This window comes from Saccopteryx bilineata, chromosome 4, assembly GCF_036850765.1.
Source record: "Saccopteryx bilineata isolate mSacBil1 chromosome 4, mSacBil1_pri_phased_curated, whole genome shotgun sequence".
In the NCBI taxonomy this organism is placed as follows: Eukaryota; Metazoa; Chordata; class Mammalia; order Chiroptera; family Emballonuridae; genus Saccopteryx; species Saccopteryx bilineata.
This window is the reverse complement of record NC_089493.1, coordinates 78,617,856-78,644,429: the sequence shown is the minus strand read 5'-3', so window position 1 is coordinate 78,644,429 and position 26,574 is coordinate 78,617,856. Positions and strand designations below refer to the sequence as shown.

Below are 26,574 nucleotides of genomic sequence, written 5' to 3'. Positions count from 1 at the left end.
TTCCATTTTTCTGAAGCTGGAAACAGGGAGAGACAGTCAGACTCCCGCATGCGCCCGACCGGGATCCACCCGGCACGCCCACCAGGGGCGACGCTCTGCCCACCAGGGGGCGATGCTCTGCCCATCCTGGGCATCGCCATATTGCGACCAGAGCCACTCTAGCGCCTGAGGCAGAGGCCACAGAGCCATCCCCAGCGCCCGGGCCATCTTTGCTCCAATGGAGCCTTGGCTGCGGGAGGGGAAGAGAGAGACAGAGAGGAAAGCGCGGCGGAGGGGTGGAGAAGCAAATGGGCACTTCTCCTGTGTGCCCTGGCCGGGAATCGAACCCGGGTCCTCCGCACGCTAGGCCGACGCTCTACCACTGAGCCAACCGGCCAGGGCTGTATCTTTCTTAATTCTTTTTTTTTTATTTTAGATTTTCTTTATTGATTTGAGAGCGAGAGAGAGAGAGAGAGAGAGAGAGATTCTTTATTGATTTGAGAGTGAGAGAGAGAGAGAGAGAGAGAGGTTGGGGGAAGAATGGAAATATCAACTTATAGTACATAGTTCTTCTCCTATGTGCCTTGATGGGGCAAGCCCAGGGTTTTGAACCAGTGAATTCAGCATTTCAGGTTGACACTTTATCCACTGCACCACGACAGGTCAGGCATATCTTAATTTCTTTTCTTCAATGTCTCATGGTCTTCTGAGTGCAGGTCTTTTACCTCCTTGATTAAATTTATTTCTAAGCATTTTATTCTTTTTAATGCAATTATAAGTGGGATTATTTTCTTAATTTGTCTTTCTGATAATTTGTTAATGGTGTATAAAAATGCAACTGCTTTCTGAATATTGATTTTTTATCTTGCTACTTAACTGAATTTATTAGTTCTGAGAGTAATTTGGTGGAATCTTTAGGTTATCTATATGTAGTATCATGTCATCTACATATAATGATAGTTTTACTTCTTCCTTTCCAGTTTGGATGCCTCTTTCTTTCTTTTCTTTTTTTTTGTCTGGAGCTTAGACTTCTAATACTATGTAGGTTTAATAAAAGTGGTGAAAGTGACATCCTTGTCTTTTTCCTGATCTTAAAGAAAAAATTTTCAACTTTTCACTGTTTAGTATCATGTTAGCTGTGAATTTGTATATATGGACTTTATTATGTTGAGGTATATTCCCTTTATTCCCACTCTGCTTAGAGTTTTTATCATAAGTGGATGTTGGATTTTGTCAAATGCATTTTCTGCATCTATTAATATGTGATCATGTGATTTTATCTTTCATTTTGTTTATGTGGTACATCACATTAATCGATTTGCAGATTTTGAACCCACCTTGTATTTCAGGAATAAATCCCATCTGATCATGGTATATGATCTTTTTAATGTGTTGCTGAATTTGGTTTGCTATTGTTTTATTGAGGTTTTTTGCGTCTGTGCTTGTTAGGGATATTGGACTATACTTTTTTTTCTCTCTTTTTTTTTTCTTTTTCTCTAAGTAAGAGGAGGGGAGATAGTGAGACAGACTCCCACATGTGCCCCAACCAGGATCCACTGGCAACTCCTGTTTGGGGAGTTCCAATCAGTCAAGCTATTTTCAGTGCCTGAGGCTGATGCTCAGACCAACCAAGATATCCTTAGCATCCGGGGCCTACAATTGAACCAGTCAAGCCACTGGCTATGGGAGGGGAAGAAGTGAAGGGGGAGAGGGAGGAGGAGAAAAGCAGATAGTCACTTCTCTTATGTGCCATGACTGGGAATCGAATCTGGGATGTCCATATGCTGGGGTGACACTCTATCCACTGAGCAAACCAACCAGGACCATAAATTTCATGTTTTGTAATGTGTTTGTCTAGTTTTGGTATCAGGATAATGCTAGCCTAACAAAATGAGTCTGGGAGACTTCCCTCCTCTTCAGTTTTTTTTGTTTGTTTGTTTGTTGTGGGTTTTTTTGAATAGTTTGAGAAGGATAAGTGTTAATGTTAATTCTTTTTTGAATGGTTAGTAAAATTCACCTGTGAAATTGTCTGGTCCAGGACTTGTTTGTTAGGATATTTTGATTACTGATTCTATTTCATTAGCAGTTATGGGTCTGTTCAGATTTCTGTTCCTTCCTGATTCAGTCTTAGAAAATTTTATGTTTCAAGGAATTTATCCATTTCTTCCAGGTTATCCTATTTGTTGGTATGTAATGGTGGTATTTCCATGTATTCCCTTTGTATGTCTGTGATGTCAGTTGTTACTTCTCCTCTTTCTTTTGTTTTAAAATTTTATTTAGAAAATTAAATTTAATGGACTTCTCTTTCATTTTGAATTTTATTAACCTAGGTGCTCTTTTTCTTCTTTTTTTAAATTTTATTTTATTTTATTTTACAGAGACAGAGTGAGAGTCAGAGAGAGGGATAGACAGGGACAGACAGACAGGAACGGAGAGAGATGAGAAGCATCAATCATTAGTTTTTCGTTGCGACACCTTAGTTGTTCATTGATTGCTTTCTCATATGTGCCTTGACCGCGGGCCTTCAGCCAACCGAGTAACCCCTTGCTCGAGCCAGTGACCTTGGGTCCAAGCTGGTGAGCTTTTGCTCAAACCAGATGAGCCTATGCTCAAGCTGGTGACCTAGGGGTCTCGAACCTGGGTCTTCCACATCCCAGTCAAACGCTCTATTCACTGCACCACCACCCAGTCAGGCTCTTTTTTTCTTGATCAGTCTGGCTAAAGGCTTATTGATTTTATTTGACTTTCCCAAGAACCAGCTTTTGGTTTCATTGATCTTTTCTTTTTAAGACTCCAGTTCATTATTTCTATCCTTCTACTCACCCTGGATATTGTTGTTGTTTTTCTAGGGTTTTTTTAGGTATAAGGGTAGATTGTTTATTTGAGATTTTTCTTGTTTCTGTAGGTAGGCTTATGTTTCTCTCTTAGAACTGCTTTGGCTGTGTTCTACAGATCTTGGGTTGTGTTTTCATTTTCATTTATGTCAAAGTATCTTTTAATTTTTTCCTTGATCTTGTTAACCAATTCATTGTTTAGTAGTATGTTATTTAGCCTCTATGTGTATATATGTATTGTTAAAAAATTTTTTTTAAAGCATTTCAATTGTATTTATTTATTTTGTGACAGAGACAGAGAGAGGGACAGACAGGAAGGGAGAGAAATGAGAAGCATCAATTCTTCGTTGCGGCACCATAGTTGTTCGTTGATTGCTTTCTCATGTGTGTCTTGACCGGGGGGCTACAGCAGACTGAGTGACTCCTTGCTCAAGCTAGCGACCTTGGGTCCAAGCTGGTGAGCCTTGCTCAAACCAGATGAGCCCACACTCAAGCTGACGACCTTGGGATCTCAAACCTAGGTCCTCTGCATTCCAATCTGATGCTCTATCCACTGCACCACTGCCCGGTCAGGCTAGATATATATTTTTAAGTTTTCTTCTTGTAATTGATTTCTAGTTTCATACTGTTATGATCAGAGAAGATGCTTGATATAAACTTCTTAAATTTATTGAGACTTGTTTTGTGGCCTAACTTGTAGTCTGTCTTGGAAAATGTTCCATTTGCACTTGAAAAGATATATAGTCTGCTTCTTTGGGATAAAACGCTCTGAAAATATCAAATCATTTAAGGCTGCTATTTCTATCTATCCATTTATGTTTGTCAATATTTGCTTTACATACTTAGGTGCTCCTATGTTAGGTGCATAAATGTTTGTAAGAGTTATATATACTCTTACTGGACTGATCTGTTTATCATTATGAATTAAATACACTTCTTTGTCTCTTGTTAATGCCTTTGTTTTAAAATCTATTTTTTCTGACATAAGTATTGCTACCTTGGCTTATTTTTCTTTTCATTTGCATGAAATATCTTTTTCTGTCTATTTACTTTTAGTCTGTATGTGAATTTCGATCTGAAGTGGGTCTCTTCTAGGCAACATAGATACAGGTCTTGTTTATTGTTTGTTTTTTTTATTGTCCAGTCACATTATACCTTTTGATTGTAGTATTTAGTTCATTTACATTGAAAATGAAGCTATCATTGATAGTTATATAGTTATTGCCATTTTATTTATTGTTTTCTGATTCTTCTCTGTTTCTTTCATATTCTCTTGCTGTCTTCTTTAGTATATGGATGACTTCCTATAGTGTTGTGTTTGGATTTCTTTCCCTTTATCTCTTGTATATCTATTGTACATTTTTGGTTTGTGGTTACTATGTGCTTCATATATACCATGCTACATTTATGTCAATGTATTTTCAGTTGATGGTCAGTTAAGTTCAAACATATTCTAAAATCATTACAAACTTGCCTCCTCTGCATTTATGTTTTTGTCATTACTTTTTACTTCTTTTGTGTGTTTGTGTGTATCCCTTAACTTATTGTTGTTATTTAATATGATTTTCCTACTGTTGCCTCTTAACCTTTGTATTAGATTTATGGGTGGTTGATCCTCTGTCCTTGTTTGCCTTTGTCAGTAAGAATTTTTTTCTTTTCTATATTTTCTTATTCACATTTAAATTTTTTCTTTTTTTTAGTTTTAGTGAGAGGAGGGGAGGCAGAAACAGACTCCTGCATGTGCCCTGACTGGGAACCACCTGACAAGCCCACTGGGGGCGATGCTGTGCCCATCTGGGGCCCTTGCTCTGTTGCAACCAGAGCCATTTTTTAGCACTTGAGGCAGAGGCCATGCAGCCATCCTGGGGCCAACTTGCTCCAATTGAGCCATGGCAGCAGGATGGGAGGAGAAAAGAGAGAAGTGAGAGGGGGGTGGAGAAGAAGATGGGCACTTCCCTTGTCTGCCCTGACTGGGAATTGAACCTGGGACTTCCACACACTGGGCTGAAGCTCTACCACTGAGCCAAACAGCCAGGGCTTAAAAAATTTTTTTTTCTTAAAGAAGTCCTTTTGACATTTCTTTTAATACTGGCTTAGTGTTGATGAACTTCTTTTAGTTTTTTCTTGTCTGGGCTTTTCTTCAATTCTAAATTATAGGCTTACTGGGTAGAGTAATCTTTGTTGTAGATTTTTGTTTTTCATCACTGTGTATTTCATGCCAATCCATTCTTACCTGCAAAGTTGCTACTGAGAAGTCAGTTTATAGTCTTATGGGAGCTCCTTGTGTGTAACTAACTGCTTTTCTCTTGTTGCTTTTAAGATTCTTTCTTTGTCTTTAACCTTTTGCATTTTAATAATGATGTGTCTTGGTGTGGGCTCTTGGGTTCATCTTGTTTTGACTCTGTGCTTACTGGATTTGCATGTCTTTTTCCTTCACCTGGTTATAGAAGTTTTCTGTCATTTTTTCAAATATGTTTGCAATTTCTTGCTCTCTTCTTTTTCCAGCACCCCCATGATGTGAATGTTGGTGTGCCTGAAGTTGTCCCAGAGGGTTCTTACTCTATGTTTAATTTTTGGATTCTTTTCTCTTTTTACTGTTCTGATTGGGTGTTTTTTGCTTCCTTATATACCAAATTGTTGATTGATTCTCAGCTTGATGTACCGTACTGTTGATTCCCTATAATATTCTTTATTTCAGTTAGTGTATCCTTTATTTCTGACTGGTTCTTTTTTATGGTTTCTATGTCTTTTTTGTTATGCTATTGTTTCTTTGTTGAAGGTCTCACTAAATTTCTTGAACATCCTTATAATGATTGTTTTGAACTCTGTATCTAGTAGTTTGCTTAATTCCATTTTGTTTCATTCTTTTTCTGGAGAGTTCTCCTTTTCTTTCATTTGGGATAAGTTTCTTTGGCTTTGTATTTTGGCTACCTCCCATGTTTGTTTCTATGTATTAGGTAGTGCTGCTACATCTTCAAGATTTGGTAGAGTGGCCTTGTATACTAGGTGTCCCGTAGGGCCCAGTGGCACAGCCTCCCTGGTCACCCAAGCTGGGCAGTCCAGGTGTGTCCCTGTGTGGGCTGTGTGCACTGATCTGTTGTAGTTAAGCCTTGTTTGCTGTTGGCATCACTGGGAGGGGTTGGCCTCCCAGGCTGATCAGCTTTGAGGATTGGCTGTGACTACAGCAGAGAAGCTGCTGTGCAGAATTGACCCTATGGAGTAGGACTTGCTTCAGTGGGGCTTTGGTGCTCACTGAATCTGCCCCTTGAGTGTGTTGCTTGTGGAGGTGGTAGGGTTGTATTCTGGTATGGTCTGAGGCTGTCTACCAGGTGCACAGACTCTGGAACCTCCCGGAATGTATAAAGTCAGCCACTGCCTGTGCCTTGCCTGGGACCACGCTGCACAAGTTAGAAGAAGGCCACTACTTGTGCTGGGCTTGGAGGAGGTGTCCAGGAGAGGCCAAGCTGTGAATCCAGGACAGCTGCTGCTAGTGTCAAGGTCTGGGGCCACATGGAAAGAAATATGGGGTATGCAGAAGCCAGACACTGCTTGTTTGAGAGATTTTAGGAGTGTCTGAAGCATGCGCTAAGACAGGCCATTTGTATAGAAAAGCCATTGAAAATGACCTGGGTGGTCCTGCAAGTTGTGTGGGAGTGCAGGGACTCAGGGTTACTTGGACAGAGAGAACAGTGTGAGCCAGATTAATGGAAACTCAGATATGATGTGGCATGTGCCTGCTGGCTCTAGTGGGGTGCAGAGGGGATGGGGTGTCTCAGGAAAGGAACAATAGCCTCTGCCATCACTTTTGTCTAGCAGAAAGCTGCCCCTCCCCACTTCTTGCTCTGATGCCCAACAATCCAGTTCCTCCCCATATGTCCCTGGTTCCTTTCAAGCTGCTGCCCTAGTGCTGGAGCCCAGAGGGAGTGAGTCCGATTAAGTCCATGTGCAGGCCTTTTAAGAGGATCTGCCTGGGACTCCCACAGTTTTCCCTCTTACTCAGTCACAATTCCCACTGGTTTTTACAACCAGAAAATATGCAGACTTCTCTTCCTGGCACTGGAACTCTGGGTTTGGGTCCGGGTGTGGGGCTGTGACTCCTTGCTCCTCATTGGGGACCTCTGCCACCCAGATATTCCTCCTGACTTTAAACTGCCACATGTGGGTGTGGGACCAGCCCATTCTGTGTCTCTGCCCCTCCTACCAGTCTCAGTGTGGCTTCTTTAAATCCTTAGTTGTAGGACATTTGTTCAGCTAAATTTCAGGTGGTTCTGAGTGATGGTTGTTCTGTAGTTCAGTTGTAATTTTGATGTGATTGTGGTAGGATGAGTATTACATTTACCTATGCTGCCATATTGACCAGAAGTCGAGAAGGACATTCTTTTTTGTATTTTTCTGAGGCTGGAAACGGGGAGAGACAGACAGACTCCCGCATGTGCCCGACCGGGATCCACCCGGCACGCCCACCAGGGGCGACGCTCTGCCCACCAGGGGGCGATGCTCTGCCCCTCCAGGGCATCGCTCTGTTGCGACCAGAGCCACTCCAGCACCTGGGGCAGAGGCCAAGGAGCCATCCCCAGCGCCCGGGCCATCTTTGCTCCAATGGAGCCTTGGCTGCGGGAGGGGAAGAGAGAGGCAGAGAGGAAGGAGGGGGGGTGGAGAAGCAAATGGGTGCTTCTCCTATGTTCCCTGGCCAGGAATCGAACCCGGGGAGAAGGACATTCTTTAACATAACAATATAACTTTCAAAATTGGGAAGTTAAATTGTCACATTACTACCAGCTAATAATTAGACTCTCCATCCAAATTTTTCTGACTGTCCCAGTAATGTCCTTTGTAGCAAAAAAAATCTAGTTTAAAACCACTTTTTGCCTTATGACCCAGAAATCCCTTTACTGGATATCTACCCCCAAAACTCAAAAACATTGGTACGTAAAGACATGTGCACCCCCATGTTTATCGCAGCATTATTCACACTGGCCAAGACATGGAAACAACCAGAGTGCCTCTCGATAGAGGATTGGATAAGTAAGATGTGGTACATAAATACAATGGGGTACTGCTCAGCCATGAGAAATGATGACATAGGGACATTCACAACAACATGAATGGACCTTGAGAACATTGTACTGGGTGAAATAAGTAAATCAGAAAAAGCTAAAAACTGTATGATTTCACACATAGGTGGGATACAAAGCTGAGACTCTTGGACATAGATAAGAGTGCAGTGGTTAGCAAGGGAGGGAGATGTAAGAGAGGGGTGGGGAAGGGTGAAAAGAAGGACAAATATAAGGGGATGGAAAATGATTTGACATTTGGTGATGGATGTATAACATAATTGATTAATCAAATGATAGAGTGATGTATGTCTGAAATCTATGTACACTTATCGATCAATGTTACCCTGTTAAAATTAATTTTCTAAATAAAACAAAATTTTAAAAATAAATAAAATCACTTGTTGCATTTAGTTGCCTTAAGTATAGTCTAATTCAGTCTGGAATAATTCTTCAGTTTTTTTTCTTGTATTCGTGATGTTGACACTTTAGAAGGTTATACATAGAACAGTTTTTTGTAGAATGTTCCTTAATTTGGTTTTCCAGTGTCTCCACATGATTAGACTCAGATTATGTATCTTTTGTAGGAATATCACAAACTTCACTTTGATTACTTGGTTAAGGTGTTATCTGTAAGGCTTTTCCAGTGTGAACTTACTATTTTCCCCTTTGTGATTAATATTTTATTGAGAGGCACTTTGAAATTATGTAAATATTCTATTCCTCATCAAACTTTCAAATTATTTAGTTATTTATATCTGTATTGACTCATGTTTTCCCATTTTATTTCATAGATTATGGCCTGTTATCATTGTTTATTATGATATTCCTATTAGTGGAAGATATTTAGAAGCCAAGATTTAGGTGCTCGGTGTGATTATTGCTATTGGAACATCACTGCTCCCAGGTCTTCTCAGTAGAGTTAGACAAAACAAGGGAACATATACTTGCATATACTAAGGTGACCAATCATGCTCCTTTAGGGAGGACAGTCTTTTTTTTGAAAGTTCTGTCCTCCCTCGAAAAGTGTCCTCCTACATGTCCTCCTTTTTTTTTAAATTTGAAAATCACTTTATTCTAATTAATTCACAAACAGTAACATCACAAAAGCTGGTTTAAGGAGGCCAAACATTTGCCCAGCCCCAAACTCAATGAATTTCTATAGAATGAAGGCCCTCTTCCATTGCAATTCTAAGTCAAGGAAACTATTAATGATAGAAGAGAGGTTTAACTGGTAGTTTTATACTTTCACTATCAATTATATTTTTATACTAAATTAACTTGGTCATCAGAGATGATTTTCCATTTCTTCAATTTGAACTTCTTAATTAGGCTAATCCATTTGCAAATCTGCACTGTTTCAGCACCTCACTGAAACCCTCACAAAGCTTAAGGTCACCCTGATTCTGGGCACACTCCAAAAACTGTTTCATCTCATAGTGGCATGGGCCAAACTGCTGCTGCTGCTCCGGTATGCCGGCTGAGTTAGTTCCCTGGGGCTCCTGGTAAGTGATGTCCGGCCTTGCGGGCTCAGCATTACTTCCTCTACTGAAGCCTCCAGTGATGGCATGACCTATTGTGTGGCCAACAGCAGAGCCCACAGCCACGCCAGCTGCAGTGGTTGCCATCTGGGCCATCAGACCTGGCTGCCGGGGAGCAGCAGCAGGTGAGCCAACAGTAGATGGTGGAGCAGGGGCTGGTGTCTGAACTGCTGGTGCTGGCCTGAGTGCAGCTCTCATCTGAGGTGCCCGGCTGGGAGGGGCCATGAGGGAGGTGCGGCTTCGGCTTCCATGCGGCATCGTAACTCTGTCCTCCTTTTTGATATTGAAAGACTAATCTGTAAGCCTGACCTGTGGTGGCGCAGTGGGTAAAGCATCGACCTGGAAATGCTGAGGTCGCCGGTTCAAAACCCTGGGCTTTCCTGGTCAAGGCACATATGGGAGTTGATGCTTCCTGCTCCTCCCTCCTTCTCTCTCTCTGTCTCTCCTCTCTCTCTCTCCTTTCTAAAAAAATGAATAAATAAATAAATTAATTAAAAAAAAAACTATATAAAAAAAAGAAAGACTAATCTGTAAATGTCTGTATTAGATCGATGCAAAGTTGATCCATTGCGTGTGGTGTGACGTATTTGTATTTGACATGACAATTCATTAATTAATAGGCATGTAAGCATAATTACAATATAAAATATTACAAATGTTTTTATTTTGCATTTATCATATTATAGTGTATTATTGTTGCAATGAATAAAATGTTTCTTTTATTTATGATATTGTTTTCCTCAATTTACTTTTCTCCTTTTCATTATAAAAAAGTTGGTCACCTTACATATACATATGTATACACACACACACATGCACAGTTACATCATATTTATTTATATTGAAACTCATGAGTTCTCACTGATTTTGATCTAACACTGGGCAGTTCAAAGAAGAGAATGTAGGAGAGATCTTGAGTGCTGGATGGAGTAAATTAAAAATAACCAATTTCGCAAATTTGTTTCAGGACAGGAGGTACTTGACTAAGGAGAAATGAGACCACATTATTTTGGAAATCTAGAGCTTAGAAATAGTGAAGGGTGGCTCTTCTTCTTCCTTATTTTCTTTGTGCTCCATATCAGTGGGAATCATTGACTTTAAGTTGCAGTTATAAATACAAGTTGCTACTCATATTTTCTGTTTTTTTGTTTTGTTTTGTTTTGTTTTCTTTCTGAAGTTGGAAATGGGGAGGCAGTCAGACAGACTCCCGCATGTGCCCGACCGGGATCCACCCGGCATGCCCACCAGGGGGCGATGCTCTGCCCATCTGGAGCGTAGCTCTGTTGCAACCAGAGCCATTCTAGCGCTTGAGGCAGAGGCCACAGAGCCATCCTCAGCGCCCGGGCCAACTTTGCTCCAGTGGAGCCTTGACTGCGGGAAGGGAAGAGAGAGACAGAGAGGAAGGAGAGGAGGAGGGGTGGAGAAGCAGATGGGCGCTTCTCCTGTGTGCCCTGGCCAGGAACCGAACCTGGGACTCCTGTATGCCAGGCCGACGCTCTACCACTGAGCCAACCGGCCAGGGCCTGTTTTCTGGTTTTTTTTTAGAAGTAGCCTCTTTATTGTCTTTTTTTTTTTTTTTTTACAGGGACAGAGAGTCAGAGAGAGGGATAGACAGAGACAGACAGACAGGAACGGAGAGATGAGAAGCATCAATCATTAGTTTTTTGTTGCGCATTGTGACTTCTTAGTTGTTCATTGATTGCTTTCTCATATGTGCCTTGACCATGGGGCTACAGTAGACTGAGTAACCTCTTGCTCGAGCCAGTGACCTTGGGTCCAAGCTGGTGAGCTTTTGCTCAAGCCAGATGAGCCCTGCACTCAAGCTGGCGACCTCGGGGTCTCGAACCTGGGTCCTTCCACATCCCAGTCCAATGCTCTATCCACTGCGCCACCGCCTGGTCAGGCTCTGTTTTTTTTTTTAAAGATTTTATTTGATTTTACAGAGAGAGAAGAGAGAGATGAGAGAGAGAAGTATCAACTCATAGTTGCTTCATTTAGTTGTTCATTGATTATTTGTCGTATGTGTCTTAACCAGGCAAGCCCAGGGTTTCAAACCAGCAACCTCAGCATTTCAGGTTGATGCTTTATCCCTGGACCACCAGAGGCCTACTCATGTCTCTCTCGCTCTCTTGTTTTTTTTAATTTATTGATTTGAGGGAGAGAGAGAGAGACAGGAACATTGATGTACTCCTGTATGTGCCCTGACTGGGGATCAAACTGGCAACCTTTGTGCTTTGGGATGATGCTCTAACCAACTGAGATATCTGGCCAGAGCTTACTCTTGTTTCCTAGTGGGAGTTTTGGGTTTCATGTATCTCATTTTGGGAGAGAGCGCCTAATCCTAACCACTAGACCACCAGGGAGCGACAATGTATCTCATTTTGGTATGAAAGTAAGAATATTGTCAATGTTTAAAAACAATTGAGTGAATTATGAACCTCTAAAATTATAATTGTGAAAACAAGTAACAAATTACTAAAATGTTTTAGGTAGCCCTGGCCAGAGAGCTCGGTTGGAGCATCGTTCCGAAGCATGAAGGCTGCCGAGTCAATTCCCCAGGCAGGACACATACAGGAGCAGCTTGATTTTCCTGTCTCTCTCTCCTTGCCTCTTCTCTCAAAAAAATAAAAATAAAATATTTTAGGTAGATAGGAATGAAATGCAGCACACAAGAGGTTATATATACTCTGAGTAGCAACCACACAAAATTTATATGTTTGTAAAAGGGTGGAAAAGAACAATGAAAATACTGTATATTATGTTCAGTAGTGCTATTTGGGCAATTCTTTAAATTGTTCTTTTGGGATGTTGATTATTTTCTTACTCATTTAGGAGTGCTGATTATATATTGTGATATTAATTGCAGTAAATCTACATTGTAGCTAATAAATACAGTTTTGGAGAAGACAGAAAATGAGAGAGAAAAATGCTTGTACATTTCAGCCTTTATTTTTCTTTTTCCTACTAACTAAAGCAATGTAATGAGTCCACTTGGGTAAATACTGAATGCTTTGATCTTTTTATTTTGTTTATTTATCTTAAAATTTTATTTAGAAAATTAAATTTAACAGGATGACATTGATCAATAAGAATACATAGATTTCGCTGACCTGTGGTGGTGCAGTGGATAAAGCAGTGACCGGGAATGCTGAGGTCGCTCATTTAAAACCCTGGGCTTGCCTGGTCAAGGTACATATGGGAGTTGATGCTTCCTGCTCCTCCTCCCCTTCTCCCTCTCTTTCTCTCTCCTTCCTCTAAAATGAATAAAAAATTAAAAAGGGTACATAGGCCTGACCTGTGGTGGCGCAGTGGATAAAGCGTCGACCTAGAAATGCTGAGGTCGCCGGTTCAAAACCCTGGGCTTGCCTGGTCAAGGCACATGTGGGAGTTGATGCTTCCAGCTCCTCCCCCCTTCTCTCTCTCTCTCTCTGTCTCTCTCTCCTTGTTCTCTCTCTCTGTCTCTCTCCTCTCTAAAAAAATGAATAAATTAAAAAAATAAAATAAAAATGGTACATAGATTTCAGGTGAACATTTGTATAACATTTGAACTGTTGATTATATTATATACCTGTCACCCGAACTCAAATCATTTTCTATCACTGTATATTTGTCCCTCTTTACTCCCTATCCCTCACAATCCCCTCACTTCCTCCCTCATATCCCATTCCCCCTAGTAACCACTACACTTTCATCTCTGTCCATGAGTCTCAGTTTTATATTCCACCTATGTGTGAAATCATACCGTTCTCAGCTTTTTCTGATTTACTTATTTCACTCAGTATAATGTTCTCAAGGTCCATCTATGTTGTCGTAAATGGCAATGTCATTATTTCTTATGGCTGAGTAGCATTCCATTATATATATGTACCACATCTTTTGTGTGTGTGTGTGTGTGTGTGTGTGTGTGTGTGTGTGTGTGACAGACATAGAGACAGAGAGAGGGACAGACAGGCAGGAAGGGAGAGAGATGAGAAGCATCAATTCTTCGTTGCAGCTCCTTAGTTGTTCATTGATTGCTTTCTCATATGTGCCTTGACTGGAGGCTACAGCCCAGTGAGTGACCCCTTGTTCAAACCAGGGATGTTGGGCTCAAGCCAGTGACCATGGGGTCATGTCTATAATCCCACTTTCAAGCCAGCGATCTTGCGCTCAAGCCGGATGAGCCCTTGCTCAAGCTGGCGACCTTAGGGTTTCAAACCTGGGTCCTCATCCCAGTCTGACGCTCTATCCACTGCGCCACCGTCTGGTAAGGCTATCACATTGTCTTTATCCATTACTCTATTGAGGGACACTTTCGTTGTTTCCATGTCTTGGCCAGTGTGAATAATGCTGCGATGAACATGGGAGTGCATGTGTCATTATGTGCCAATGTTTTTGAGTTTTGGGGGTAGATACCCAGTAAAGGGATTGCTGAGTAGTTCTATTCTTAATTTTTTGAGGAACCATCATACTTTCTTCTGTAATGGATGTACTAATTTGCATTCTCACCAGCAGTGAATGAGGGTTCCTTTTTCTCCACCACCTCTCCAAACACTTGTCATTACCTGTCTTGTTGGTAATAGCCAGTCTAACAGATATAAGGTGGTATCTCATTGTAGTTTTGGTTTGTATTTCTTGAATAGCTAGTGAAGATGAGCATCTTTTTATATATCTGTTGGCTATTTGTACATCCTCTTGGGAGAAGTGTCTATTCATGTCCTCTCACCATTTTTTTTTTTCATTTTTCCGAAGCTGGAAATGGGGAGGCAGTCAGACAGACTCCCACATGCGCCTGACCGGGATTCACCCGGCATGCCCACCAGGGGGCCATGCTTTGCCCCTCTGGGGCGTCGCTCCGTTGCGTCCAGAGCCACTCTAGCGCCTGAGGCAGAGGCCACAGAGCCATCCCCAGCGCCCGGGCCATCTTTGCTCCAATGGAGCCTCGCTGCGGGAGGGGAAGAGAGAGACAGAGAGGAAGGAGAAGGGGAGGGGTGGAGAGGCAAATGGGCACCTCTCCTGTGTGCCCTGGCCGGGAATTGAACCCGGGACTCCTGCACGCCAGGCCGACGCTCTACCGCTGAGCCAACAGGCCAGGGCCTCTCCCCATTTTTTTTATTGTATTTATTTTTAATGGGGTGACATCAGTAAATCAAGATACATATATTCAAAGATAATATGTCCAGGTTATCTTAAAGTTCAATTATGTTGCATACCCATCACCCAAAGTCAGATTGTCCTGTCACCCTCTATCTAGTTCTCTTTGTGCCCCTCCCCTTTCCCCTTCCCTCTTCCTCTCCCCCCTCCCCCCGGGGTTACCATTAAGTAATTTTCATTACTCTCCCCATTTTTTAATTGGATTTTTTGTTGCAGAGCTTTGTAAGTTCTTTATATATTTTGGATATTAACTCCTTATTGGAGCTATTGTTTGCAAATATTTCCCATTTAGTTGGCTGCCTATTTGTTTTGTTGTCAGTTTCTTTTGCTCTGCAGAAGCTTTTTAGTTTGATATAGTCCCATTTATTTTTGCCTTTACTTCCTTTGCCTTTGGGGGTCAAATACATAACATGTTCTCTATGGCCAAGGTTTATGAGTTTAGTACCTATATTTTTTTCTATCTATTTTATTGTTTCAGCCCTTGTAAAAGTTTATTATGTCCATCTGGTCTAATGTGTCATTTGAGGCCGATTTTTTTTTATTGATCCCCTGTTTGGATATCTATGTATAGCCATCTATGGTGTCTTAAGATCTCCAAGTATGATTATGTTTTTCTCTGCTTCTATTTTTACATCAGCTAGTCGATGTCTTATGTATTTTGGTGCTCCCTGGTTCGGTGCATATATATTAAGAAGTGTTATGTCTTCTTGATATAGTGTCCCCTTTATCATTATGAAATGTCCATCTTTGTCTCTCATTTCCTTTGTTGTCTTAAAATCAATGTTGTCAGATATGAATATGGCTACACCTGCTTTTCTTTGGATATTATTTGTTTGGAGAATTGTTTTCCAACCTTTCACTTTGAGTCTACTTTTGTCTGTGCAGCTTTGATGTGTCTCTTGAAGGCAGCATATGGTTAGGTTTTGCTTCTTGATTGAATCTGCTACTTTGTGCCTCTTTATTGGTGAGTTCAGTCCATTTACATTTAGGGTAATTATTGACACTTGAGGATTTCCTATAGCCTTTATTTTTGTTTTGTTTTCTGGTAGCTCTGTGTCTCATTTGGTTCTTCTCTTTTGTGTTTCTGTCAGTTGTTTTTTTTTTAAGTTTATTATTTTTATTTTTTCTTTACAGGTACAAAGAGAGAGAGTCAGAGAGAGGAATAGATAGGGACAGACAGACAGGAACGGAGAGAAATGAGAAGCATCAATCATCAGTTTTTCGTTGCGACACCTTAGTTGTTCATTGATTGCTTTCTCATATGTGCCTTGACCGTGGGTCTTCAGCAGACCAAGTAACCCCTTACTTGAGCCAGCGACCTTGGGTCTAAGCTGGTGAACATTTTTTATTTTGCTCAATCCAGATAAGCCTGTGCTCAAGCTGGTGACGTCGGGGTCTCGAACCTGGGTCCTCGGCATCCCAGTCCAACGCTCTATCCACTGCGCCACCGTCTGGTCAGGCTCTGTCAGTTGTTTTTGTTTGGTGGTATTCCATACTTCTTTCCCCTGTTTCTCCTTTTTTTAAGCTGTGTATTTTAGTAATGCCTTTTTCGTGGGTGGTTATCATTAGGTTATTAAGAGAAAAATTGTCATATGTATAAGAGTCCTTTGTCTTATGAGTGATTCTGCATCCCATCCTTCTTTGCTACTGCAGATCTTTATCCTCTCCCTTTTTATGTTATTGTTGTCATAGACCAGTGGTAGTCAACCTGGTCCCTACCGCCCACTAGTGGGCGTTCTAGCTTTCATGGTGGGTGGTAGCAGAGCAGCCAAAGTATAAATAAAAAGATTTAACTATAGTAAGTTGTTTTATAAAGATTTATTCTGCCACCCTGGCTGGTTGACTCAGTAGTAGAGCGTCGGCCTGGCGTGCAGAAGTCCCGGGCCAGGGCACACAGGAGAAGCGCCCATCTGCTTCTCCACCCCTCCCCCTCTCCTTCCTCTCTGTCTCTCTCTTCCCCTCCTGCAGCCGAGGCTCCATTGGAGCAAAGATGGCCCGGGCGCTGGGGATGGCTCCTTGGCCTCTGCCCCAGGCGCTAGAGTGGCTCTGGTCGCAACAAAGTGACGTCCTGGAGGGGCAGAGCATCGCCCCCTGGTGGGCAGAGCGTCGCCCCTGGTGGGCGTGCCGGGTGGATCCCGGTCAGGCGCATGCGGGAGTCTGTCTGACTGTCTCTCCCCATTTCCAGCTTCAGAAAAATACAAAAAAAAAAAAAAAAAAAAAAAAACTATTCTGCCAAACTTAGCAAAAATCCGACATAAAGTACTTGGTTAGTAATTATTATTATATGCTTTAACTTGCTGTAACTCTGCTTTATAAATTTTATAAAGTTACTTCCCTACTTTATAAATCATCATTACTGTGGAACCAGTGGGCGGTTAGAAAATTTTACTACTAACAGAGATACAAAAGTGGGTGGTAGGTATAAAAAGGTTGACTACCCCTGTCATAGATTATCCTTGTTTTTATTGTCACTTTGTTGGAACTTTTACTTGTAGATTTAATTTGTTTTATGCTTTGTGTCTGTTTGAATAACCCCTTTGAGTATTTCCTGCTGTGGGGTTTTTCTGGTGATAAATTCCCTCAGCTCTGTATGTTTGCAAAAATTTTTATTTCTTCTTCATATTTGAAGGGTAAGTTTGATAGACATAGTATTCTTGGCTGATAACGCCTCTCTTTCAGTGCTTTGAATGTTTGGGTCCACTCTCTTATGGCTTGTAGAGTTTCTGCTGAGAACTCTGATGATAACCAAATGGGCTTTCCTTTATATGTTATGTTTCTTCTTTTCCTAGCTGCCTTGTGGACTCTTTTTCTGTCATTGATTTTTGGCAATTTTATTACAATGTGCCTTGGAGTAGGTCTGTTTGGGTTGAGATAACAGCGTTTTGTTTGCTTCTTGGATTTGATGACCTAACTCCATAGGCTTGGGAAATTCTCATCCATTATTTGTTTGAATAAGGCTGCCCATTCCCTTCTCCCCCTCTCCTTCTTCTGATAATGCCCGTTATTCATATATAGCTCTTTCTGATGGAGTCAGACAATTCTTGTAGAAAGTTCTCTCATTTTTTAAAATTTGTGAGTCTCTTTCCTCTTCTCTCTGTTGCCTGTCTTTGATGTCACTGATTCTTTCCTTTCTCTGGCTTGTTTTATTAGCTAAACTTGCTGCCTCAGTTTTCAATTCATGTGTTTAGTTCTTCAACTCTGTTTTTAAAGTTTCAATCTCCTTGCCTGACCTGTGGTGGCGCAGTGGATAAAGTGTCGACCTGGAAATGCTGAGGTCGCCGGTTCGAAACCCTGGGCTTGCCTGGTCAAGGCACATATGGGAGTTGATGCTTCCTGCTCCTCCCCCTTCTCTCTCTCTGTTTCTCTCTCTCTCTCCCTCTCTCTCTCCTTTCTGAAAAAATGAATAAAAAAAATATTAAAAAAAAAAAGTTTCAATCTCCTTGATGAGGTTTTCATTTTGTTTTCTGAGCTCATTAAGTTGCCTATTGATGTTTTCTTGCATCTCATTGAGTATTCTCAGAACTTCAATTTTGAATTCTCTCTTTTAACTTCAGGGTTTCCATGTTATTGAGTTTTTTTTCTTGAGATTTTTCATTTTCTTTCTGAACTACATCTCTGTCTTGTGTAGCCATGCATTCGATTTCTTCTTCCTTGATGGCATTTGAGAGTGACATTGTTAAGAACTCTAACAAGCCTGACCAGGCAGTGATGCAGTGGATAGAGCGTTGGACTGGGACACAGAGGACCCAGGTTTGAAACCCCAAGTTTGCTGGCTTGATGTAGGCTCACCAGCTTTAGCGTGGGGTAACTGGCTTGAGTGTGGGACCATAGACATGACTCCATGGTTGCTGGTTTGAGCCCAAAGGTCACTTGCCTGAAGCCCAAGGTCACTGGTTTGAGCAAGGGGTTACTCATTTTGCTGGAGCTGCTCTGGTCAAGGCACATATGAGAAAGCAGTCAATGAACAACTAAGATGCCGCAATGAAGAATTGATGCTTCTCTTTTCTCTCCTTTCCTGTCTCTCTGTTTACTTCACCTATCCCCCCCTCTGTCTCAATCACAAAAAAAACAACTCTAATAAAATAACACCTAAAGAAGTGAAACATACAGATTAAAAAATACAATAACAAATATAAAATATTTAAAAATGACAAGCAAAAAAGGAAAACTAAAAGCCAAAAATGAAGAAAACTCTCACAAAAAATAGGAATAAAAATATAAAAGTTAAAGAAAAAGAAATTTAAAACAGAAAGAAGGAAAAACAAGGGAAAACAAAGGAAAAATAGATTTCAGTTTTGAGAGATTACTGTTTTCTTCTAGTAGGTGTAACTATATTGTAAGTTTTAGCTCTGTGAAATTCTTGGGCTATCCTCCACTGAGATGTTGCTGTGGCAATGATGTAGGCGAGGCTGCAACTGTGTTTGTGGGTGGGGCGTGTTGTGAGGGCTTTATGGCTTTGGTGTTATGGCTTTAGCTTTCTGGCTTGATGGCTGTAGCGATGATGTTCTCAGGCCTACGAGCACTCCTCCCCACATCTCAACAGACAAGGGGACCAGATGTGGAGCACCTCTGTTCTTCAGGGGAGAGAGTGGCTCTGGAGAGCTTGCTGTAGGGTTTGTCTTTGCCACTTTGCATACCCCTGAGATGGGGGAGGTGGGATTTGGGAGACTGGGGGGTCCGTACTTTACTTTTCTCTGTCTCTGCTGAGTGGGCTGCAGGCAGAGCACAGGAGCACTGGCTGTGACCCTGCACTCTCGACATTTTGGTTTAGTTTTTCCCCCTCTGGCTCTCTATCTTAGCACTCCTCCTGGCAGAAGGAGATGCAATCATTCTGGGTTTTCATCTCCATATCCCTCAGACAAAACCCAGACAGCCCAAGCTTCCCTCTTCCCTGTAGCCGGTAGAGAAAAAAAAAAATCCAGTCACTCTGGATTTGTCTTCTTTCTCGAGCCCCACACGAATGTGTTTTATCTTCTTCCCCCTTTTCAGCCCATCCCACCTTCAGTCCATTCAGTGTGTGGATCTTTCAGATGCGCCTGCAAGCCCAGCTGGGGTTCTTTCACTGCATTATAGTTGTTCAATTTGTTGAAATTTCAAGGGGAGATCAGTAGTATCTCCCATGCCATAGTTACTCTGATGTCATCCTAATTCGCTTTGGTCTTTTTAAAAATGCCTCCTAGTTCTATAAGCACAACAGTAGCTATGAGGTCAGAGAAATTTTAAGTGGGGACACTTTGGGAGATTCTTTAAGCCCATGTCATGGTTTAGAAAATTGCAACCCTTCTGTCTCTTTAAGATTTGAAGAGGTTTAATTATTATTTTACTTTAATGGTTTGTTAAGATGTTTTGGAAATATTTTTTTAATAGGGTAGGAGGCATACATTGTTAAAAAGGTATCTATGTGAAGTTGGGACATAATAACTATGGTATTTGTATTCATATATCTATTTTCCAAAGTAAATACGTGGTTCTCCTTAAAAGATATGAGGGTACCAGAGAAAAAGGTAACTCTTTTGAGTAGTCCTTATACAGAAAAATGGAAACAGGTAAAGTGTAATAATAATAAAAACTTGCATTTATTTAGTGCTTAGTTTGTGTTAGACATTGTTCTAAATGCTTTAGATGGTATTATTAACACAGTTAATCCTTTAAAAAAATCCTTTGAGTTTTAGGTACTTTTAAAATCTCCCTGTCACCAAAAATAAAAATAAAATTTAAAAAGCCTGACCTGTGGCTGAGCAGTGAGTAAAGCGATGACCTGGAATGTTGAGGTTGTTGGTTCAAGGTGCTGGGCTTACCTGGTCAAGGCACATACGAGAAGCAGTTACTATGAATTGATGCTTCCTGTTCCTCCCCCCTTCTCTCTCCTCTCATTAAAATTAATAGATAAAAAAATTTTGGCCCTGGCCGGTTGGCTCAGTGGTAGAGTGTCGGCCTGGCGTGCAGGAGTCCCGAGTTCAATTCCGGCCAGGGCACACAGAAGAAGCGCCCATCTGCTTCTCCACCTCTCCCCTTCTCCTTCCTCTCTGTCTCTCTCTTCCCCTCCCGCAGCCAAGGCTCCATTGGAGCAAAGTTGGCCCGGGCGCTAAGGATGGCTCTGTGGCTTCTGCCTCAGGTGCTAGAATGGCTCTGGTTGCAACAGCGATGCCCCAGATGGGCAGAGCATCGCCCCCTGGTGGGCATACCAGGTGGATCCCGGTTGGGCGCATGCGGGAGTCTGTCTGACTGCCTCCCCATTTCCAACTTCAGAAAAATACAAAAAAAAATTTTTTTTAAATCTCCATCACAAATGTAGAAACTGAGGTACAATTACTTGTCAAAGAGCCAGATTTTGAACCTAGAAAGTTCTAAATCCTATGTTCTTTTTCCTTCTTTTGGAGAGAGACAGGAATATTGAGTTTCTTCTGTATGTGCCCTGACTATCGAAACGGCAACCTCTGTGCTTCAGGATGACACTCCAACAGCCAACTGAGCTATCCAGCCAGGGCTTAATTTTATTATTATTAATTTTTTTAGAGACAGAGGGAGGGAGAGAGAGGGGAGGGGGGAGGGAAACTGTTGTTTCACTCAGTTGTGCATTCATTAGTTTCCCATGTGTGTCCTGACCGGGGATTGAACCCACAACCTTGTCATTGCAGGAGGATGCTCTTAACTGAGCTAATTGGCCAGGGCCATGCCTGTGTTATTAACCACTAAACTATAAGTGTAGCTGTTTAGAGGAAGAGAAATCATTCTAAGCCCTTACACAACTGCAGGTTCCAGTAAGTTGTGTATTTTATGTATATGAATGCTTTCTCTTCAAATTGTAGATCCTGAATCCTACTTTTCTATGCATTCTACCACAAGTTGGGAGAGAAGATGGGTCAATAGATCATGAATAGTATCAATATTACCTGCTCAGCTTCTCTGTGTCATAAGTGTGAAGTTTTCCTAAGTAACAGCATTAGTGAAACATGTTTGCATAATTTCTAGCAATTGAAATGTCCCTCTTCTCATTTTACAATTTATTTTTTTTTTAAGATTTTATTTGTTGATTTTACAGAGGTGGTTGGAATGAGAAGTATCAAATCATAGTTACTTAACTTTAGTTGTTCATTAATTGCTTGTCATATGTGCCTTTGTCTGGCAAGCCCAGGCTTTCAAACCAGTGACCTCAGCATTCCAGGTTGATGCTCTATCTACTGCACCCCCACAGGTCAGGCTCATTTTTGAGACTTTATTTGAAATCAGTATCTATTTCATTGTTTTGGACACTTTCTTATCTTAAATTGAAATCACAGATTTTTTTGTTATGAGTCTACTGGGGGTTTAGAGAACATAATATATAATAGAAAGAACTGCAGAACTACTGAAAACAAATAAACAAAAAAAATCTATGGCAATTGACAATATATTGGATTTGATAGACAGTGCTAGTTTGTTCAGTTCAACCCTGAATTTTGTGTTCTGTCCCTTGTCCTCCAGACAAAGTAGTACTCTCATCAATTACCATCTCTTGTTCCAGGAAAATAAAAATCTATCAGTGAAAAATGTCTTTAGAAAAATACAGGGCAACGATTATTCTTGGACCTTAAATAGTCATCATGAAATCTTCAGTAACAGAGTTTAATCTATCTGTTTTCAAGATTAATATGTCTGATAATATTGCAAATATTGGGAAAATCTATCCCTTAAGATTTATTTTTATCTTACTTTTTAAAAGGAGACATTATTTGTTAGAGCAGTTTTAGATTTACCACAAAACTGAGTACAAAGCACAGAGAGAGATCCGCCCTCCATCTACCAGCATCTGACACAGTTGATGAGCCTACAGTGGTTGACGTGTCATTATCACCCAACGTCCATAGTTTACACTAGGGTTCACTTTTGGTTTTGTACATTCTTTGACATATGTATAATGACATGTGAACAACATTGAAGTATCATATCGAATAGCTTTACTGCCCTAAAAATTTCTCTGTGCTCCATCTACCATACTACCCTTCTGCCAAGTACTGATTTTTTTTTATTAATTTTAATGGGATGACATTGATAAATCAGTGTATATATGTTCAGAGAAAACAGCTCTAGGTTATTGATTTTTTTTTTTTTTACCATCTTCATACTTTTGCCTTTTCCAGAATGACATGTACAATACTTGGAATCATACAATATATAGTTTTTTCAGATTGGCTTATTTTACTTAGCAATATGCATTTAAGGTTACTTCACGCTTTTTCATGGCTTGATAGCTAATTTCTTTTTAACACTGAATATTCCATTGTCTGGATGTAACACCACCACATATTTATTCATTTACCTAGTGAAGAACATCTCGAGTGCTTCTAAGTTTTGGCAGTTATGAATGAAGCTGTTATAAATACCAAGGAATGTGATTGATGAATTGTATAAGAGTATGTTTAGTTTTCATTGTTTTTTTTTTGTGTGTGTGTGTGTATTTTTCTGAAGCTGGAAACGGGGAGGCAGTCAGACTGACTCCCGCATGCGCCCGACCGGGATCCACCCGGCATGCCCACCAGGGGGCGATGCTCTGCCACAATCAGAGCCATTCTAGCACCTGAGGCAGAGGCCACAGAGCCATCCTCAGTGCCCAGGCAAACTTTGCTCCAGTGGAGCCTTGGCTGCGGGAGGGGAAGAGAGAGACAGAGAGGAAGGAGAGGGGGAGGGGTGGAGAAGCAGATGGGCACTTCTCCTGTGTGCCCTGGCTGGAATCGAACCCGGGACTCCTGCACGCCAGGCCAACGCTCTACCACTGAGCCAACCGACCAGTGCCTAGTTTTCGTTGTTTGTTTGTTTGTTTTAGTGAGAGAGAGGGACAGACAGACAAGAAGGGAGAGAGATGAGAAGCATCAACTCATTTTGCAGTACCTTAGTTGTTCATTGATTGCTTTCTCTTTTGTGCCCTGACCAGGGGCTCCATCAGAGCCAGTGAACCCTTACTCAAGCCAGCAACATTGGTCTTCAAGGCATTGACCTTTGGGCTCAAGCCAATGACCATGGGGTCATGTCTATGATCCCATGCATAAGCTGGCAACCCGTGCCCAAGCTGATGAGCCCATGCTCAAGCTGGATGAGCCTGTGCTCAAGCCAACAACCTCAGGGTTTCGAACCTGGGTTCTCAGCATCCCAGACTGATGCTCTATCCACTGTGCCACTGCCTGGGCAGGAGAGTATGTTTGGTTTTGTAAAAAACTGCTAAACTGCCTTCCAAAGTGACTGTTCCATTCCCACTTGCAATGCATGAGAGTTCCTGTTGCTCCACATGCATGTCAACATTTGGTGTTGACAGTGTGTTGGATTTTGGTCATTCTAATAAGTGTGCAGTGATATCTCCTTGTTGTTGTTTTTAGTGAGAGGAGGGAAGTTAGAGAGACAGACTCCTGCATGCACCCTGACTGGGATCCACCCAGCAATCCTGGTCTTGGGCCAATGCTCAAATCAACCAAGCTATCCTTAGTACCTGAGGTTGATGCTTGGACCAACCGAGCTATTCTCAGCACCCAGGGCCAATGCTGGAACCAATCAAGCCACTGGCTTTGACGGGAGGGAGGGAGGGGAAGAGAAGCAGATGGTTGCTTCTCATGTGTGCCCTGACCAGGGATCAAACCCGGCACATGTATGCTGGGCTGATGCTCTAGCCACTGAGCTAACATGCCAGGGCTGGTATCTCCTTGGTTTAATATGCAACACTAATGATGTATGATGTTGAACTTTTTTTTTTTTTTTGAGAGAGGGGAAAGGAGAGGTGGGGGAAGGAAGAGAGAGAGAGAAGCATCAACTTACTGTTTCAATTGTTGTGTACCCATCAATTGCTTCACATATATGCCCTGACCAGGGTTTAAACTGGCAACCTTGGTGATCTGGACAGTGCTCTACCAATTGTGCCACTGACCAGGGCTGAACATCTTTCTTTTTTTTTTAATAAAAAACTTTTTAATTCTTATTTTTTCTTCTTTTCCAAGTGAGAGGATGGGATAGACAAACTAACACATGCATCCCACAGGATCCACCCTACAACCCCTGTTCTGGGCAGATGCTCATCAGGGGCCATGTTCACAACTGAGCTACTTTTAGTGCCTGAGGTGGAGGCTCCATGGAGCCATCTTCAGCACCCAGGGCCAGTGTGCTCAAACTAATTGAGCCATGGCTGCAGGAGGGGAAGAAAGAGAGAAAGTAGGAGGTAGGGGAGGGTATAGAAGCAGATGGCACCCTATTTTTGTGTGCCCTGGCCAGGAATTGAACCCAGGACATCCACACACTGGGCTGATACTCTACCAATTGAGCTAACTGGCCAGGGCCTCTTTAAATTTTTAAAAAAATATTTATTAATTTTTAAAGATTTTATTAATTTTACAGAGAAGAGGGAGGAACAATAAATATCAATTCATAATTGCTTCACTTTAGCTGTCCATTGTTTGCTTGGGGTATGTGTCTTGATTGGTCAAGGCCAGGGTTTTGAACCAGCAACCTCAGGCCAGCGCTCTATCCACTGTGCCACCACAGGCCAGGCAAAAAATATTTATTTTATTGATTTTAGAGAGTGGAAGGGAGAGAGAGAGAGAGAGAGAGAGAGAGAGAGAGAGAGAGAGAGAAAGAGAAAGAGAAAGAAAGAGAGAGGAACTTAGATCTGTTCTTGTGTGTGCCCTGACTGGGGACCGAACTAGCAACCTTTGTGCTTTGGAACCATGCTCTAACCAACTGAGCTATTCTGCCAGGGCTGAACATCGTTTAATATACTTATTTGCTATCTGTATATCTTCTTTGGTGACATAGCTGTTGAGATCTTTTGCATATGTTTTAATTGGGTTGTTCATTTCCTTGTTGAGTTTTAAGAGCTCTTTGCACATTTTGGATAGCAGTCCTTTATCAGATGTGTCTTTTGAAAATATTTTCTCTCAATATGTGGTTTGTTTTCCTATTCTTTTGAGAATATGTATTTTAAAAAATTTTGATTCCTAGATTCAGTTGCCCTTGGGAATTGGGTTTTGGCTGGTCTTTTAGTTTTGGCTTCAAGTGTTTGGAGTCTCCATGCACCAATATCCAGTGGGTTGTCTCCTATCTAATTAGTACTTTAGTAAAAGACTGTAAGTAAAAGACTGGAAGTACTATACTGCTCACAAAAATTAGGGGATATTTCAAAATGAATATGAAGTGATAAAAAAAAGGTATTTGATTTTTTTTTTTTTTTGCATTTTTCTGAAGCTGGAAACAGGGAGAGACAGTCTGACAGACTCCCGCATGCGCCCGACCGGGATCCACCCGGCACGCCCACCAGGGGGTGACGCTCTGCCCACCAGGGGGCGATGCTCTGCCCATCCTGGGCGTCGCCATATTGCGACCAGAGCCACTCTAGCGCCTGAGGCAGAGGCCACAGAGCCATCCCCAGCGCCCAGGCCATTTTTGCTCCAGTGGAGCCTTGGCTGCGGGAGGGGAAGAGAGAGACAGAGAGGAAAGCGTGGCGGAGGGGTGGAGAAGCAAATGGGCGCTTCTCCTGTGTGCCCTGGCCGGGAATCGAACCCGGGTCCTCCGCACGCTAGGCCGACGCTCTACCGCTGAGCCAACCGGCCAGGGCCTGATTTTTTTTTATTAAATAAGATCATCAGAAAAGCAAATGACAAGTCAAAGACAGTCATTTGATTATGCAAATGAGATGGAAAACCAACTTTTTTTCATTGGTGAAAATGTACTATACAAAAGGCTGAAAGTACTGGAGTATCTGCACATTCCTTGATCCCCTAATTTTTGTGAGCAGTGTATATTACATATAGTTAATCTGATTGTTGAACACTTTTGTCTACTTATACACCAGAGGAAAAAAGTCACATTGCCAATCTCTCCTTCTGAACCAGGCAATCCTCTATCTTTAGTTTACCTTCTGGTGATTTAGTTTGGCTCTCAAATTATTCTTGTTATTCACATTGAGCTGTTTCCAAATGCTTTATTATATTATGATGAGAGTGGACCATGGTGTCATCTGGCCATGTGTGCTCTATCTAGGGTTGTGCTTTTTCCTGCAACCTATGATGAACTAAG

The 26,574-nt window shown here is 41.7% G+C and overlaps 1 protein-coding gene, 1 non-coding gene and 1 pseudogene across 2 annotated transcripts in view; 2 read left to right on the top strand and 1 right to left on the bottom strand.

Moving 5' to 3' along the window:
• STARD9 (StAR related lipid transfer domain containing 9) overlaps window positions 1-26,574 on the top strand; it is a 165,493-nt gene that overhangs the window by 48,456 nt on the left and 90,463 nt on the right. The gene's annotated exons all lie outside the window — the stretch shown is intronic.
• LOC136335816 (coiled-coil-helix-coiled-coil-helix domain-containing protein 2 pseudogene) lies at window positions 8,944-9,666 on the bottom strand (annotated as a pseudogene).
• LOC136336701 (small nucleolar RNA SNORD69) lies at window positions 21,912-21,987 on the top strand. Its single transcript, XR_010731529.1, has one exon. It is a non-coding gene; the product is annotated as a small nucleolar RNA SNORD69 (small nucleolar RNA).